The following is a 19,039-nucleotide window of genomic DNA, read 5'->3' on the forward strand; positions in this document are numbered from 1 at the left end:
TGGTGATCAATACACACATATAAATTTATACTTCAAGATAACATTCATGGCAAGTATACTACTTAATGGCCCAAAACAAATCCTCTTTTCTTAAGAAACCATGTAATATATTTTTGTAAGCCTTTTTTACAATAATACCATTTAGTGAACATCTATTATGTGCCTATTATATTTTTATTTGCAATATGTACACTTCCATTAATTCATACAGCAGCATATGCATTATCGCTCCCATTTAACAGAACTGAAGAAAACCAAAGATCAGTGAGATTCTATACACATTCATTATTTTAGCAAATGCACATTGAGCACTATTCTGCTTATATAATTTGCTAGTAAATAAATGAGGGATATAAAAGCAAATAAGTTTGTTGTGATTCCTGATCTCTCTCAGCCTAATTCCTATTGACAGTTGGCTAAACAATATGCTCAATAATAAGCTAGTAAGTACTTAAACTCAGCTTCCAAATACTGTACATTTGTACTATAGCTTGTAGATGAATAGAACATACTGAGTTGTTAAGGTAATTACACAGAAAAGTCTATGTAGTATCATTATTTTTATTCTTGCCATTTCTGTCTTCAGACGATTTAAATACACATTCATTTCATTTGATTTAGGGTATATGTTATTTCCAATCCTGTCTATGAGTGAGATGTTCACAAAGATGCAATGAATTGGTATTTGATTTGACCCTTGAACTGATCGTGGATTATAAAGAGTGAAAAAAGAAAAACATCTATTGCTTTAACACGTAGCGGCGATTTTATTAATATGCTAAGAAGCTATGTACAATGTGTAAATGGAAATCTCTCATTGTAATATTCTTTCATAGTTCTAAATGGTGCCACGACTGAGGTCATGCCATGATGTTTAGCTTGGTTTGTGAAACTGTAATAGCTTGGCTTTTTTGACAGATTTTTCATTTAAATATTTGGCTCCAGTTACATAGGAGGTTGCCATCATTTGTAAGCTTTCCTCTTTTTCATCTTGTAATCTCTGCAGGATGAAAAATGTTCTGATGCTATGGAAATTATTCCAGCACAGATGCATTTAGATTGCAGAAATTGCTTTGGGTTGTTTAAGGCAAGACATTTTTCGATTATTTCCATGATGATTGGATGCTTCATTAACCCCTTTATTGTTGACATCCTATGGAGACTCGATATGTAGTCTTAATTATTTTAAAAGACATTTCTTTGTTGTTTAGCTGGTGATTAAAAACACATTAAAAGATGGCACAGAAAGACTATTTTTGTTCATTACCAGATCTGAAAATCTAATCATGTAGTAAGAGACTAATTTTCACATAATTCTTAAAACAATAAGTACACTACTGTAGAAATTATTTGTGCTGCCTATATCAGTTAATTAACCAAACTGCATGAGAGGGAGTGAAATAATTATTTTCTATTAATCAAATGGAAAAGTCAAGAGTAGGCACTTTTATCAATGCTTTTAAGAAAATACCTCAGAGTGGATTCATGAGATGAACCTAAAATATTTGAATGCAAGTAGAACCAATGCAAGGAAAGAAAAGTTACTGAAAGTATATGAAATAAGTTTCAAAGAAAGAAAACAAAAAGCCTGTGATGGAATTATAGGTTTTAGGGGGAAAAACTTGGGGACATAGGTACCGGTATCTATTATTGAATGTATGTTAATACATTCCTAAGTAAAATAATCACACCTAATTTTTCATAAATACAACCCATTTACCTTCATGCTTAGAGTGACATATAAACATTTATTTCACTGTGTTCATGTACCGGAATCTGCCATTTCAAATAATCATTGCAACTTTAACAATAAAGGAAAAAATGATCACAGTGAACATATTTCAGAAGGAAATGGCATATTCCACCTAGAATATGAGATTATTTCCATTACGTATCAGTTGCTATAGTTGCTAAATCTTTTAGGAAAAATAAATCATTTTTTGTTTTTAATTTCAATTCCCCGCCTACCCTGACCTCTCATCAAAAGCTTTTATTTAAGAGTGAGCAACTGGGCTTCCCTGGTGGTGCAGTGGTTGAGAGTCCGCCTGCCGATGTAGGAATCGCGGGTTCGTGTCTCGGTCCGGGAGGATCCCATGTGCTGCGGAGCGGCTGGGCCCGTGAGCCGTGGCCGCTGGGCCTACGCGTCCACAGGCTGTGCTCCGCAACGGGAGAGGCCACGGCAGTGGGAGGCCCGCGTACCGCAAAAAAAAAGAATGAACAAATGTTCTGTGAGCAGTTTTTTCAGCTTCAAAGCCCCCTCCAGTGCCAGGCAATGATATAAGTAGCTTTACATACACATTTTAAACTTTAGCTGAAAATTTACCAGATAGATATTATGAATATAATATATATGAAGAAAGAGACTTAGATTAAGGTTAATAGCTAATAGATGACAGTTATTCTACTCAGGTTCTCTTGAATTCTAAAGCCGTTGAAGTAACTAGTGTGCAATAGTGCATGCCTACCAATCCTCCATGGATTTTTTTTCTAGTCTGTAAGAGACAAGGCTCTAAAAATAAGATTTATTTGTAATCAAATGCACATTATTCACAAAATGTTAACCGTAATCTCAAAAGGCATATGTAGTCTTTATTTTTTGAAAAATATTGCCATGTTCCATTGACTCTCTTATTCATTTAACCAACATTTATCATATTGTTGTTACGCTTAGTGACCAAGCCTTTGTGGTAGGGCCTGGCATTGGCTACTGTGTAGATAGTTAAATGATATTGGGCTGTGTTAATATGACTTAATTTCCTCCATTCTCCAAAGTGACACATGATCTTGACTTCTCCTAGGCAAAGGGTACAATGAGATATCATCTCACACCGGTCAGAATGGCCATCATCAAAAAATCTAGAAACAATAAATGCTGGAGAGGGTGTGGAGAAAAGGGAACCCTCTTGCACTGTTGGTGGGAGTGTAAATTGAGCCACTATGGAGAACAGTATGGAGGTTCCTCAAAAAACTAAAAATAGAATTACCATACGACCCAGCAATCCCACTACTGGGTATATACCCTGAGAAAACCATAATTCAAAAAGACACATGCACCAAAATGTTCATTGCAGCACTATTTACAGTAGCCAGGACACAGAAGCAACCTAAGTGTCCATCAACAGATGAATGGATAAAGAAGATGTGGCACATATATACAATGGAATATTACTCAGCCATAAAAAGAAACGAAATTGAGTTATTTGTAGTGAGGTGGATGGACCTGGAGTCTGTCATACAGAGTGAAGTAAGTCAGAAGGAGAAAAACAAATGCCGTATACTAACACATATATATGGAATCTAAGAAAAAAAAATGTCATGAAGAGCCTAGGGGTAGGATGGGAATAAAACAGAGACCTACTAGAGCATGGACTTGAGGATATGGGGAGGGGGAAGGGTAAGCTGTGACAAGTGAGAGAGTGGCATGGACATATATACACTACCAAACGTAGGGTGGATAGCTAGTGGGAAGCAGCCGCATGGCACAGGGAGATCAGCTCGGTGCTCTGTGACCACCTAGAGGGGTGGGATAGGGAGGGTGGGAGGGAGGGAAACGCAAGAGGGAAGAGATATGGAACATGTGTATATGTGTAACTGATTCACTTTGTTGTAAAGCAGAAACTAACACACCATTGTAAAGCAATTATACTCCAATAACGATGTTAAAAAAAAAAAAAGTGAAGCTCACCCTTCTATTTTACTATATTCTGGTTATGCATATGAGGACAATTTAAATACTCCCTACAACTGAGATTTTGCTTTTCATTGTTTAACCATCTAAAGGGAGCTAGAGCAGTTTTTTAAAAAAATTTCTCATATCTGAATGATATCTAATTTCAATTTTAATTGAAGACATGTAAAACAACTGGCTTCTGTTAAGCATCAATTGGATTTCATATAAAAACAACAATCTCCATCAATAAGCTGACCAGATGGCAACTTAGGTAAGGGAAGGAGATAAAATGAGTGATGCCACATGTAGTGAGGTAATGAGGGTCAGTTGAGAGGTATGAGTATGCTTTGTTTTGCTGAATAATAAATTCATGTAAGTTACACAATACCTGTGATACATGAGTTTTCACTATAAATTCCTGTAGGATCAGTCTTACATTATGGAACATAACCGCCCTTTCAGAGCAGATACTTTAATCCATCATCCTGGAAGGCAGAGTGGTTGAAAGGAATAGGTAAGGCTTAGGGTAGGGAGAGAGAGCATATTGTTCAAAGCTTTAAGTTTTGACATTTTTTAGAATACAACTTTATAAACACAAACTAGACACACTACCACAAAGAACAGAAACCCCCCACCTCTCTCCCAGGACTTGAAAACAGCCTCTCCTGCAAGGTAAAGGCAGAGCAGAGCAGAGCAAGGCAACATTAATTTATATCTTTGATGACCAGCTCTACCAATGACTACAGCCCTATGGCACTCTCTTGTGCTAAATATAAACATGAACATAGACTATATAAATACATGCTCTATGGCTTCAGCCTTATTTTAGAAATTATTTCTAAAAACCATTTTTAATGAATAATGTAACATTTTAGCACAAAAATTGGAAAATATAATGAATATTAAAAAGGAGCTTAGTGTTTGAAATCATATGAATTATGAGACTATATGACATAGCTATGTTCTGTGAGGGAAAAAAAGAAAATTTTCAAATGTGTTAAGTCAGAGTTGAAACAAATAATGAGCTGAGAGATAGAATTGGCAACCAAATAAAGACATTATTTGCCCTACAGAAAATTCAGGAATGTGTTTGCCCTTCTGATAATTAAAAATGTAAACATTGGCAATTACCTATTTTGGCAACTTCATTCTTTTCTTTTTATTAAAAATATAGAAGGAAAAATATATCATAAAATGGAAAAAAAATTCCCAGCTCTGAGAATTAAGTTGGAAGAGGGTCAGCCCTTCATAACAGGAAATGAAATGGACAACTGGCAATCGTCCAATGAGTTGGATGGTACCCATCCAAATAATTTAATATAAATAAAATGCTGTAATCTTGGTGATTCAAGGAACAACCCACTGAAACAACCCACTATCATCAGAGCACCATCTCATTAACCTTCTAAACTGACATTCATTAAATTTTTAATTCTTCAATCCCACTTGAATATCATTGTAATAGCAGAAGCCTGTGGTTTATGCCAACTCCACTGCACAATAAGAGAAATGGCACAGTGCAGCTCCAGGGCAAGTAGGTGTGGAGGACACAGTAATTTTCCAATGTTACTTCTAGTCTTAAAGAGGAGAATAATAGCTTATGCCTAGATGGTATTTATATGTTTAAGATATTTTCTTTTCAGTTGTAATATTTTTCTTTGGACATAGAAATTTTAAAATGAGTATTATAGTCTGCATTGGAAAACTGCAACTTCTACTTTTTTTTACATTATCTTTATTTGCACTTAATTTTTATATAATGGCAATACTTAATTTTCATATGGTTATATAAATTGAATTATTATAAGGCAAACATCTGTGTCAAGAACTAGAACTTTGCCAACCATCTCAGAAGTCCCTCCTGTGTCTCTTTAACAAAAGCAATTGTTACCCTAAGTTTTATGGTAGTTATTTATTATTTTATCATCCAAGTATACATCTCTAGATACTAATAGTCTTGCTTATTTTTTAAAAACTGAAATTAAAAAAAAATCTACAGGTTCCTCCTTAATCCTCTTTTTCTCCCATATAATTTACCTGCTGAAGAAACCAACCACTGGGATTACAAAACTGATATTACAATACTAATATTGTAACCATCAATAAGATGAATGAAAATGGTTTATATTTCTTATGCATATTCTTTCCTCACATCTGCATTGTTAGAGCATATGACCGTTATATATTATACGCACTTGAGTTAAAGTGTCATTTAGTTTTGGCTTCAGAAGTAATTATATATTAATGCTCACTATTAGTGTTTATATTGATGGCGTTCTAGTCATGGTGATTTTCTGAAGCTCATTTTCTACTAAATTCCTAAGGACACAGTCCTAAAACCAAAATTCCCTGAGTTTTTGCATGATGTTAACAGTTTAGTTGTGCCTTTTGTACTTGAAAGTGAGTTTTGCTGAAAAAAAATCCTTTGCTCTCTTTTTCTTTCCTAAAGTATCTTTTTTTTTTTTTTTTTTTTTTTTTTTGCGGTATGCGGGCCTCTCACTGTTGTGGCCTCTCCCGTTGCGGAGCACAGGCTCCGGACGCGCAGGCCCAGCGGCCATGGCTCACGGGCTTAGTTGCTCCGCGGCATGTGGGATCCTCCCGGACCAGGGCACGAACCCGTGTCTCCTGCATCGGCAGGCGGATTCTCAACCACTGCGCCACTAGGCCACCAGGGAAGCCCCCTAAAGTATCTTTAATATACAGCACCATTTTCTTCTGTCATAAAAAAATGTCACTGTCAAAAGTCTTGTGATAATTTAATTTCATTTGCCTGATACTCTAAAACTTTAAAAAATATATTTTTCTTTAAAGTTAACTAATTTTACAAGAATATATATTGGTGTTTATTGCTATGGGTCAAAATTAACAAGCACATGGCCTGTCCTTTCCATATGTAGTTTCATTGTTTTTTTTTTTTTTCTGGATTTTTTTTCTTGAATTACAGTTTTTAGTATGTATTCTATTCACTGGCTTTGGTTTTATTAATCAAGGATTTCTGTTATCTATGTGTTGGAACTTTTGTGTGTGTGTCTCTTTTCAGTATTTGTCATTTTTCTAAAAAAAATTTATCTCAATTAATTTCATTTCAATTTTTTACAATTCTCCTGTTTTTGATTTATTTGTTCCTGTCCACTGGTTTTGTCTTTATTTCTGAAATGAGATTTTTCTTTTATCTGTAATTCTTTTCTGAGTTCTGTCACAACATGATTTTTCGAATCATGATTTATATGGTTATTTCATGTTTTAAAACATTTTCTTAAAGCCTTTAGTGTATTTTGAAGTAGCTTGGAGTTGTAATTTCTTTTATGGGCAATTTTTTCTGGTTATTTTATTTTCTGTATGGGTGTTAGTCTAGTCAACATTCTCTTTTCCTTATAGTAACTCCATATTGAATGTGACCTTGATACTTTGTTGTACCTCCTTTTGAATTGAAATTAGTTTTCCTGAAATTTTATAACGTGTGAATCAGTTTAGCTTTCTTACTTCACAGAGCTCCCTCCTGTTGAATTTTGATGGTTCTCTCAGATGTTTGCCCTTAGTGTCCTGGAGGGAAGACTTGGCTCATGAGATTGCAGAATTATTTATTAAATACCCCTTTCACCCTGGTTTGTCAGATTAGGCCATGGTCAGTTCTAGGGAAAACCTATGGCTTTTCTGGTTTATCTCATTCTCAGGCTTCTCAGAAGCCCCCTTGTTTTCCTCTGCTTTCTTCAGCAGTCCTGGGTATAATTCAAATTCTCTTGCGGCTTTTCCTATCTGCTTGTAGTTTGTTTCCTAGTATATTGTAAATGTTGTCCATGGATTTTGGATTTACTATTAGTAGCTCTGTCTGCTTTTAAATGGGAATTCAAGGAGATTCAGAATCCACCATTGTCTCAGAATCCCCTCGGTAACATTAATAGTAATAGTAAAAATAGCTCCTCTTTGTCTCTTTATATATGAAAGCCATTGTGATAGGCATTTTATGTTAGCTTTCCTCATTTAATTCTCACAGTAATATTCTTAGGCATTGTTATTACCTTTATATACAGATGATTTTAAGAAGAGGTAAATAATGCACTCAATATTTTACATGTAGTAAATATGAAAACAAGATTCAATATACCAGTCTAATTAATTCTTAAGTTCTTTATAACTCTGACATTAATAACATGTTTTAGAGTCCTATTTTTCATAGTGTGTGACAAGATTTCTTTAAATACAGGATAACTTAATTTTTTTCATATTTTTGGTTTAAACAAATAATAATTCATTTTCTCACCAAAGTCAAGGGTAGCACTAATAGTCAAATTTACTGTTATCAAGATAATTGTTTAATTTTCCTCTGTGATACCACTCTTTTTTTCAGATTTTTAAAAAAATTTATTTTATTGAAGTATAGTTGATTTACAATGCTGTATTAATTTCTGCTGTACTGCAAAGTGATTCAGTTAAACATATAAATACATTCTTTTTCATATTCTTTTCTATTACGGTTTATCACAGGATATTGAATATAGTTCCCTTAGGAACTTGTTTATCCATTCTGTATATAATAGTTTGCATCTGCTGTTACCACTCGTTGTATGTGCAATTGTTATAATGAAGTTCAAGAGAGCTTTTATTTTAACTTCACAAAGTTCCCTCTTCTGTTTTGAATATTTTTGTGAAATATTCAGAAATATAATGTCTTACTTTATGAGAGCTTTGGTCATTTATATATGATGACTTTAAAAGTGAGGTAGAAAAGGTAAGAAGTCCTGTGGTATATAGTCAGTCAAAATACTCGCAATTTTAGTTGCTGTAGCTCTATAAGACTGAGAGACAGATATGGGGACAAAGTAGCTGTTAGTCAAAATGCTAAAATATTCTTCTCTAGTAATTTTTGGTAATGACTTCAGGTCCTGATCAAAAAGGCTATATACCTTGTCTGGTGTCCTTATCCTTTGGCATTTATGAGTTTCATTACCACCATGCAAGCCATAGCCAGATATCTTAAGAACCATCAAATGTCCTCTTACATAATGATTTTATTTCATACATAAGGGAATATAATTTTTCCCATCTTTTCTTACCTTTATCGTCCAAAATGGTTATAAATGGATCAAAGCCAAAAATTCTCTAGAACTTTGCAAAAAAAATGATTATCTGAGAACCAAAGAAATGACAGAAAAATCCTTATGAAAATATTGAAACATTTGCTTTGGAGAGAAAGTATCATTTCTAGAGTCAACATATTGGGATAAAGGCACATTCAGTATTTTCTGTGTGTTTTTATTTTATTCTCATTCTATTTGAGTATTGCCTCTCCATTAGATTGATGTGCATCTTATAGCAACAAGCTAGTAGTTCTGTCTATTCATTCATCCATTCTCATTTCTTCTACAAATATTTTTGAGTATTTCTCCCTGGTCCAGTTCTAGGATGGACACAATACAATGGTGAGCACCTGTAGACACAGTTTCAGTCCCCTTGGTATTGACACTGAAGGGGTAGAGACCAATGTTACATTTCTTAGTATGTAGTTATTTCACTTAAATTATAACTTTGATAGAGCGTCTGCAGGGGAAGGTCTGAGTCCAATGAGAGTTTAAGAGATTTTGGTCTTGTCAGGAAGATCTAGAAACTGATGAGATTAAAGAATATGCAGGAAATAACTAGGGAAAGAGGGCAGGAGAGAGAATTCCAGGAGGAAAATACAGCATTTATTAAAGATCTTTTGGAGCCCATGAGCTCAATTGGGCCCAGTTTTGGACATATTGGACTTGAGACGCAATTATGATATTTAAAAAAGATTTCAAGTAATCAGGGTGTTATGAATCTAAAGCTCTGGGGAGATGTGTGTAGAGAATAATTGGAAGATGTGTATGCATGAAATTATTAGGGAGCAAGTACAGAGTGAAAAGAAGAAATGGATTAGGATAGAGCCTTGAGAAGTTATGATAGCATACCTTGGCAGAAGCAGTTCAACTTGTGAAGGAGAGAAAGAAGAGCTAGAAAGGCAAGAGGACCACGAGGTAAGTGCTTTGAAAAGGAGAAAAGAACTCTTCCTATCCAAAATAATGGCATCGCCAAAGCTCTGCTTCCTGTGTCATTCCATAGTTTTTGTTGTAGAATCAGATAATTTTGAAGTGTCATTAAATTATTTGCAAGATTGCTAGAAAGATCCTCAGGCTTCAAAACCCACTGTTGCAGAGATTCAGTGGGTGTGCAAATGTAATTAGTAGAATTTGTTACTGCAGGTCTCAGTACAACTCCTTTTGAAAACACTAGATCCTAAGATTAGAAGTTAGTGTGGCCTTCCCGTTACCAAATAGCATGCTCCTAACACCGTTTTCTATTCTGTGCCTATCATGGGGGGTCACCAGGCATACTTGCTGGTACTTGTTATTGCATTTCATTTGATCTGGGTTGTCCAGATTCCACACAAGATGACAGACAGCTGAATAATTGAAAGCACATAAAACTTGTATACTGTCAGGCCTTCTTTTTAGCATCTAGTTTGACAAGGTGACTCAAAAAAAAAAAATAGGATGATAAATCCTTAGGAAGGTAAGAGGAAAGTTCTCATGACTGAGGCTTAGAGATGGAGAAAAACTCATACACAGGTCTGTAAATTATAGAAATCTTCCTTGATGTGATGAGCCCTTTACTATGAGATGGCAACAAGCAGAATTCAGCATAGAACCTCTGAATCTGTAAAATGTTAATATATGTTTAGAATATTAAAATGTTTTTATTAATTCCTCATAGATGATAACATTTGCCTGGATACCTAAGATTTATGTATTATATGAACATGAAGTAGTTTTTACTTTTCTATTTAATGGACATCAGAACCTAAGGTCAAGTAATATTTGCTATTAATAAAAATGTTATGATTTTTGCTTTCTTGGTTTTAGCTTCAGTTAATCGTGACTTGAGAAAATTTAGTTTATGATGTTGGGCTAACAGGTTTCATCCGTAGTAAATCATTTCCTTGTAAGAACTGACCTTTGCAGAAATACATGCAGAAAGCTAGGAGGGTTTGGAATTAACCAAATAACAACTTTTGAAGAACGTTTCCTATTTATTTGAATTTAAGGATAAAGGCTATATCATTAAATTATAAACTTTTATATATAGTATGAAAGTTTTCAGTTTTTCCAATTCATATGACAAGCACAAAATCTTTTCCTCAAGCAAAATAAGAATAAGGGTAAAATTAATCCCACACTACAAATTTAGAAATTTTAGTACTGGAAAACTTTCTAGACGAAAAATGATTTTTCTTAAGACTATTCATTCTATTACCTCGAATGCTGCTATTTCTAAAACATTGATTTAACTGAAATGAACAGTCTTCAAAAAATAGAAAAGCAGGCTCAATTATTTTGAAAAATAAATAATTTTTATCTGTAGTACATAGGCCAATTAATTATATATTATTTCTCAAAATATCCTTCATTATTGAGAAATATGAAATATTGGTTATGGGGATGGTAGCTCTTCAGAAAACCATCCCCACTGATGGAGAACATCTTTTACAAACTCAAAGCGTGTGGCCTACATTCGTTTAAGATATAAATGTCATCTCTTTGTGATTATATATTTTTCTTTTTCTGGCACTCAGCACTGTGCCTGGTACATTGTCAGGGTTTATAAATGCTTGGTGAATAGGTAAAAATAAAAGCACAGTGCATTGACAGTTTCTAGTTAGAAACTATGCAAGTTTTAGAAAAATGGAACATTTAGTTTAAACCAAAGCAATCATTTAGGCTAAAATGATTAGCCTAATGCAGAGAAACTGCGTTGTCATTTCTTTACCTTTACAAGAATGAGACATAAAGCCAACCCCTGACTGGGACATGAGCAGGGAGAGATTAGAAGTTAAGGTGCTCTGGGGTCTTTTTGAAGATGGTTACTAGTGGGGAAGAGAATGATCATATTGTGAAAGGGTGACAAGATGAAAGAAGCTTCTCTTCACAACCAAGATCAGAATGAAAACTGAAAAAGCAAAGGAGAAAGAGTATCACAAAATGTTAGCCTTATGATAAGGAAAAGGGCATAAGAAAGAGCTTTGGGGTAGAAAGTAGCCCTTACCTAAGACCCTCAAGAACTGAATTTGCTTACTGAGAATACACACACACACACACACGCACACACACACACTCACACATACAGACACACACACACACACATGTAATTACATACACATACATTCCGCGAATAGAAGTGAAAACAATTCACAAGCACTAGCTAACATTACATTATATGATGTAAAATTTAAATACAGTGATAGAAATGGCACCAGCCTTAACAAGCACTAGCTAACATTACATTGTATGATGTAAGATTTAAATACAGTGATAGAAATGGCACCAGCCTTAATCAATTCAATATCCTGGCATTTTGCTTCTCTCATAAAATATGGGCATAGCATCTCCATTTTACTACACAGAGGTCTCGTGTTACTTTCATGTATTGCTAGTCAGGTTAGGGATAGAAATCAAAGTAAAGGGAAGCAATGTGAGGGCTGCAAAACAAACGACAAGATCAATCTTGACTTTCTTTTTATGTCTAGAAAGAAAAAGAAGCCTTGATCAATCAACACGTATTTATTGAGTGAAAAATCTCATTAAAATCTTAAATGTTAATTTTGACCTGAGAATACTTTACATTCTTTTAATTAGACCTTTAAGCAAATATATTCTATTTGTGTGCTCTTATGAGCTAGTATAACATTAATCACCAAGTGTCTTGGTATATGATCTTATGAAATACTTTTCTTTTTAATTTGGATAGACGAGACTACTATCTTTTATGTCTATTATGGGTAATTAAGTATTTGGCTTTTCTAAAAAAAACTTTTCAGTGTTGAAGTCAAGGGTAATAAATGAGCTCTACAAACCCCAGAAGAACTTGAGAAGGAAATTATGCAATCTATTTTTGAGTCATTTTCTTTTTGTAGTCCAGTTACACCTTAATTATTTTAAATTATTTTAGAAATTAATTTTTCTGTTGTAAGCACTAACACTGTGATGAGATAGACATTTATAAATAAATAGCCTTTTTGTGGCTTGAGGCAGTTCATGAAATTAACAAAGATGTTTAAATGATTAAACATGTAGGAAATTATTTAGCCATTGAATGACCTGGCTTATTCTGTTTGATCTATATTATAGATCTATAATATTGTGAATACATATTGTATAATTGTGTATATATGTTATATATTACATGTAATATTAAATACATAAGGATGAAGACATATTATAAGAACTTTCTAATCATATCATTTTGCTTAACAAAATATAATCAACATTTTCCAAAATACTTAGGAGCTCCTCAGAGAACAGGATAAAATATACCATAAATTTAGTCTCTTTTAAAACTTGAGGGGCTTCCCTGGTGGAGCAGTGGTTGAGAGTCTGCCTGCCGATGCAGGGGACACGGGTTCGTGCCCTGGTCCGGGAAGATCCCATATACCGCGGAGCGGCTGGGTCCGTGAGCCGTGGCCGCTGAGCCTGTGCGTCCGGAGCTTGTGCTCCGCAACGGGAGAGGCCACAACAGTGAGAGGCCCGCGTACCGCAAACAAACAAACAAAAATTCACAACCAATATGGAAGAAAATTTGTGGTAAAAGCAAGGGAAAATTACCTGGGAGTGGAGAGGGGGGCAACAGCCATCCAAAAGAAGTGATCATCAAAAGACAGAACATTACTTGCTGATATGAGGGTTATACTGAACTTCTAAAAACAGTATAGAAGTTCTGGGTTCCAGCTAACAAGTTAAAATCCTTTCAGAATGTCAGACAATCTAATGAGGCTTCTCCATTTCTAATTCTACACACTAACAAGGTTAATCAAACCATGAAGTAACAGCAAAGACTTTCACAATTAATGTTGTAAAATCCATAAAACAACAGCTAATTAATCAGCCCTAAGGTCACTATATCGCTCGTGGAAAATTAGTAATAGCAAAGATTCATGACACAGAGAGAGAGAGATGACAGGTCATGCTCTGTGAGTTTCAATTTTAACTAGCAAAGACTGTCAGAGTTATATCTAAAGCTGCAGTAGTCTTTTTTTTCTTTTTTTTTTTTTAACAGCAGTAGAAGCTTGACTAGCATTAGAAACAATTATATTTTGAACATATTTATAAAGTTCAAGTAACTATATCTTTTGTAGTTTTTAACAATGAGAGGAGACAAGAAAAAATCATTACATTTATGTTTCAGATTTCTCCACCAAATAGCATTTCATCAACTTATTAGTGAAAGAAAAGTTGGGTTAAATACATGAAACAAGTTTGCTAGATGATATATTTAACCTTTTAAACATTATAGCATAAAAATGTCTTACTTGCTTTTTTTAAATGCATGCCAACCTATAATTAACATACTGTTCAAGAAAGAGAAAGATGAGAATTAGAGAGATTAATCATAATAAATTAACTATATGAAAACATTTCTGTAAATCCTCTTATTTTAGATATAGAAACTGAAATTATCAATTACAAACCTTATTTCCTTGGGGAGACCACATTTGACATTCTAAATAAAAGGAAATAAAGGTAATATTTCAAGTATATTACTATGGTTTATTTTTCAGTGGTGTAACAATTTAAAAATTATAGAAATCACAAGCATAGCTCCCTCTCCCTCTCAAAAAAGATATAGACAAGCCAACAATATAGCCAAGCTCCATATTTTAAATAAAGTTGAATATGAAGCATTGGCAGTGTGAGTAGAGACTCTTGACATTGGGACTTGGTATATAGAAGATGATTAGTCAAAAGTATATAGTATGGATCTGAATTGAGAAAGAGGTTACAAGACTAAGATAAAAATGATTGGGAAATTAAGGTACAGCCATACTTTGGAATAGTTGGTGACAGTCTAAAAGAACTGGGCAGCCATATGTGCACATATATGGAAAATGTTGATTATATTTTGTCAAGTAAAATGATATGATTTAAAAAGTTCTTATAGGAGTCTTCATTCATATATATTTAATATTACCTGTAATATATAACATATATACACAATGTATACAATATGTATTCACAATATTATAGATCTATAATGGACAATATTATACATACAATATTACATATAATTTTGTATATAATATTATTTATATAATTTCATGCATAAATATTTGTGCATCCATGGGAGAATACCTACCAAACTGTCAATACTGATAGCATCTAGGAAAAGGAGTGCAGAAACATAGGATGAGTAAGGGGTTTTCCTTTTAATTGTAAATATCTTGGTATGGTTTTTGTCTTTTGCATATAATACAAAGTGTGCTGATCACTTGAGATGATTAGTCTATGAAATATATATTTTATATGGGAAATATATAAATGGTAGGTGTTCAATAAGTGCATCTCAGAAAGAAAATATTTTTAGGTACTATTATTTTTAGGAATGATGAGCTTTATCAGTTCACGTGGTTAGATGATCATAAAGTACCACGGATTATGATGCTGCTGTATGGCATGGGCAGAGAAAGTGAAATATTGGGAGCATGTTTAAATCTAATAGTGGTTTAGCTGAGAACGAATATGAATTAATACAGAAAAAGGCTCTCTAAGAAAGTTTTGAATCTCATTCAAAGTTAAGGAAAATAGAAAGAATAACTATAAATAAAACAGTGATGCTTATGAGACCTTGTTAAAGGAAAAAGTAGAGAAATTAGTGATTCTATGGAGAAGAGTTGTGGATCAACAGAAAAAATGAAGAATCTAAGTCACTGTAGTATTTGTGGGTTATGTGACATGTTCAAAGAAAGAAAAGGAAAAATAGGTATATAAAATGTACATTTAATTTTTAGTTTAGAGAGTGATTTTTGGTTTTTTTTGCTAAGTGATGGATTTAGTTAGAAATTAGGTGTATTTTACCATAAAAATTAAGTATAATTTTCTAATTGTTTGCAATTCAAAAGGTTTTTCATATATCACTATAAGACTTTAAGAATATTTTAATATGAAGAAGTATGAGGAAAAAACCAAATGGCTTATAGGCCCTGATAATTCTTGATTATAATTAAAACAAAACAAAATTTAAAGTAAAATGACATTACAGAACAATATTGAAGAAATATAAAAGCATCCTGAGAAGCTGGTTTTAAAATTTTATGGAAATGCGGACACAAGATGTTCTTGAGGCAGAAAAGTTTGAAGCTCCTAGTTTATTAAATAACAAAGCTTATTATAATGTTTAATAATTAGAATAATTGGTGCAAAAGTAAATAGTACAATGGAAAAGTGATAGAGAGTTCAGAAACAGATCCACACATATAGGGACCCCTGATATTTGATTTAGGAGGCACTACAGTTTTTTGCGTTTTTTTTTCTCTATTTTTTGTTTTGATTTGTTTACTTGTTTGATGGGAGAGAGGAAGAAAGGGAGAAAAAAGAAAGAGGCAAAGGGAGAGGATGAAGGAGAGGGAGAGGGAAGTCAGATAATACCAAGTATTGGTGAGGATGTTGATCAGTGGGAACTCTCATATATTGCTGGTGATAGTGTAAATTACTTTGGAAAATGTAGGAGTTATCTGGTAAAGTTAAATAAATGCATATCTCAATAATTTATATCCCTATAGATATAAGAGAAATACATAGACTAGAGAAAAACATGGGTGTGTTCATATACAAGGATATTTAAGGTGGCCTTATTCTTAATACCCCAAAACTTGACAAAAATGTCCCTCAACAGTAGAATGAATAAATAAATTGTGCAATATTTGTACAATATGCATAGAAATTACAATGAATGAACTTTATGCAAACAGTGTGCCTTAATCTTATAAACACAATTTTGAGTAAAAGAAGCAAGACAAAATAATACATTTCAGAGTTGCTAAAATTATAAAGAAAAGTAAAGGAGATGATGTCAGGCTAGCAGTTCTTTTTTTTTCATGAGCAAACAAATGTTTATTTGTTTTAAGCCATTGAGTTTTGGGGTAGTTTGTTACACAGCAGTTGATAATATACCTCTTTCAAAGACTGCTCAAATGTCAACTTTTTTTTTTTTTGCGGTACGCGGGCCTCTTACTGTTGTGGCCTCTCGCGTTGCGGAGCACAGGCTCCGGACGCGCAGGCTCAGCAGCCATGGCTCATGGGCCCAGCTGCTCCGCGGCATGTGGGGTCCTCCCAGACCAGGGCACGAACCCGTGTCTCCTGCATCGGCAGGCAGACTCTCAACCACTGCGCCACCAGGGAAGCCCCTATCAACTTTTTATTTACAGCTTGTTTTTAAAAAATTTTTGTTGGAGTATAGGTGCTTTACAATGTTGTGTTAGTTTCCACTGTACAGCAAAGTGAGTCAGCTATACGTACACATATATCCCCTTTTTGGATTTCCTTCCCATTTAGGTCACCATAGAGCACTGAGTAGAGTTCCCTGTGCTATACAGAAGGTTCTCATTAGTTATCTCTTTTATATATAGTATCAGTAATGTATGTATGTCAATCCCAATCTCCCAATTCATCCCACCCTCCTTTTCCCCCTTGGTATTCATATGTTCATTCTCTACGTCTGTGTCTCTATTTCTGCTTTGCAAATAAGATCATCTATAGCATTTTTCTAGATTCCACATATATGCATTAATATGTGATACTTGTTTTTCTCTTTCTGACTTAACTTCACTCTGTATGACAGTCTCTAGGTCCATCCACGTCTCTACAAATGACCCAATTTTGTTCCTTGTAATGGCTGAGTAATATTCCATTGTATATATGTACCACATCTTCTTTATCCATTCCTCTGTTGATGGACATTTAGGTTGCTCCCATGTATAGTGCTGCAGTGAACATTGGGGTTCATGTGTCTTTTTGAATTATGGTTTTCTCTGGGTATATGCCCAATAGTGGGATTTCTGGGTCATATGGTAATGACAATAAAAACAAAAATAAACAATGGGAACTAATTGAACTTAAAAGCTTTTGCAAAGCAAAGAAAACCATAAATGAGACGAAAAGACAACCCTCAGAATGGGAGAAAATATTTACAAATGAAGCAACGGGCAAAGGGTTAGTCTCCAAAATATACAAACAGCTCATGCAGCTGAATATCAAAAAAAACAAACAACCCAATCCAAAAATGGGTGAAAAATCTAAATGGACATTTCTCCAAAGAAGACATACAGATGGCCAACAAACATGAAAAGATGCTCAACATAACTAATTATTAGAGAAATACAAATCAAAACTACAATGAGGTATCACCTCACACTGATCAGAATGGCCCTCATCAAAATCTACAGACAATAAATGTTGGAGAGGATGTGGAGAAAAGGGAACCCTCTTGCACTGTTGGTTGGATTGTAAATTGATACAGCCACTATGGAGAACTGTATGGAGCTTCCTCAAAAAACTAAAAATAGAACTATCATATGACCCAGGCTAGCATTTACATCTAAGGAGGGAAGTAGAGGGTTGAATTAAGACAGGTGAGATGGGAACTTCTGAGTTGCTAGTATCTTAATTTAAAAAAATATCTGTGTGATGAAGACATTGTTATTCATTTTATAGTATTTATTTTAACTTTTACATACTTTTCTGTACATATATTACATTTTTCAAAAGAAAGAAAGTGTTAAAATTATAAAGGAAAACTTCCACCTGTTGCTTTTCCTAGACCTTCAAGTTAACTGTTAAATTTTATTGTGATCCCCTCAAGGTGGAAAATAATTATTAAAAGACATTTTTGTATGTCTCTTTCTCTCTTTGCGTGTCTTTCTGTATACAAACGCACATTTTATTTACGAAAGATGTATCAAACTCTCCACATTGTCCTGTACCTTGATTTTTCCCACTTATGTATCTCCTGGGGCACATTCCACATATGTGCATACAGACCTGTCTACGTTTTGAGAAACAAAATTATATTATTTTCCATATGGATGTAGTACAATTTATGTAACCACTTCTTCATATATGAGCATTTGGTTGTACTCAGGTTTTTTTTGTTTTGTTTTGTTTTGTTTCTGTCACATAGGTGGCTATTAGTACAGTTTGATATAAATTAAAATTTGATCTCCAAATGTATTCTTAGGGTTTGCCCTGGGATCACTGGGACAAAGTATTATAATTTTATGCTGTGACAAATGTTGCCAAATTGTTTTTTGAAAAGGTGGCACCAATTTACTTTTCTAACAAGAAAAGTATGAAAGTGAGCTATGAGACTTCTGGAAGGTTTTCTTGAAACCCTTAATCTTGATAGAGTTTAAAGACCTTTGAAACTTCCATTATATAAATAAATATCAGTTGTTTTAGGTTTTCAAAGTAATTGATATATTTTAAAATAAAAATGACAGCTCTTGAAAATTGTTTTTCCATTAAATTTTAAAGGAATACAAAAAGCAAAATAAAAAAAATACAAGATGAAAGAAAATGTCCCACA

General features: G+C 33.8%; 1 protein-coding gene across 1 annotated transcript in view; it reads left to right on the forward strand.

Annotated features, from left to right (window-relative positions):
• Positions 1-19,039, forward strand: part of TENM2 (teneurin transmembrane protein 2) — a 3,844,234-nt gene that overhangs the window by 242,898 nt on the left and 3,582,297 nt on the right. The gene's annotated exons all lie outside the window — the stretch shown is intronic.

The sequence above is a fragment of the Kogia breviceps genome, chromosome 4 (genome assembly GCF_026419965.1).
Source record: "Kogia breviceps isolate mKogBre1 chromosome 4, mKogBre1 haplotype 1, whole genome shotgun sequence".
NCBI lineage: Eukaryota > Metazoa > Chordata > Mammalia > Artiodactyla > Physeteridae > Kogia > Kogia breviceps.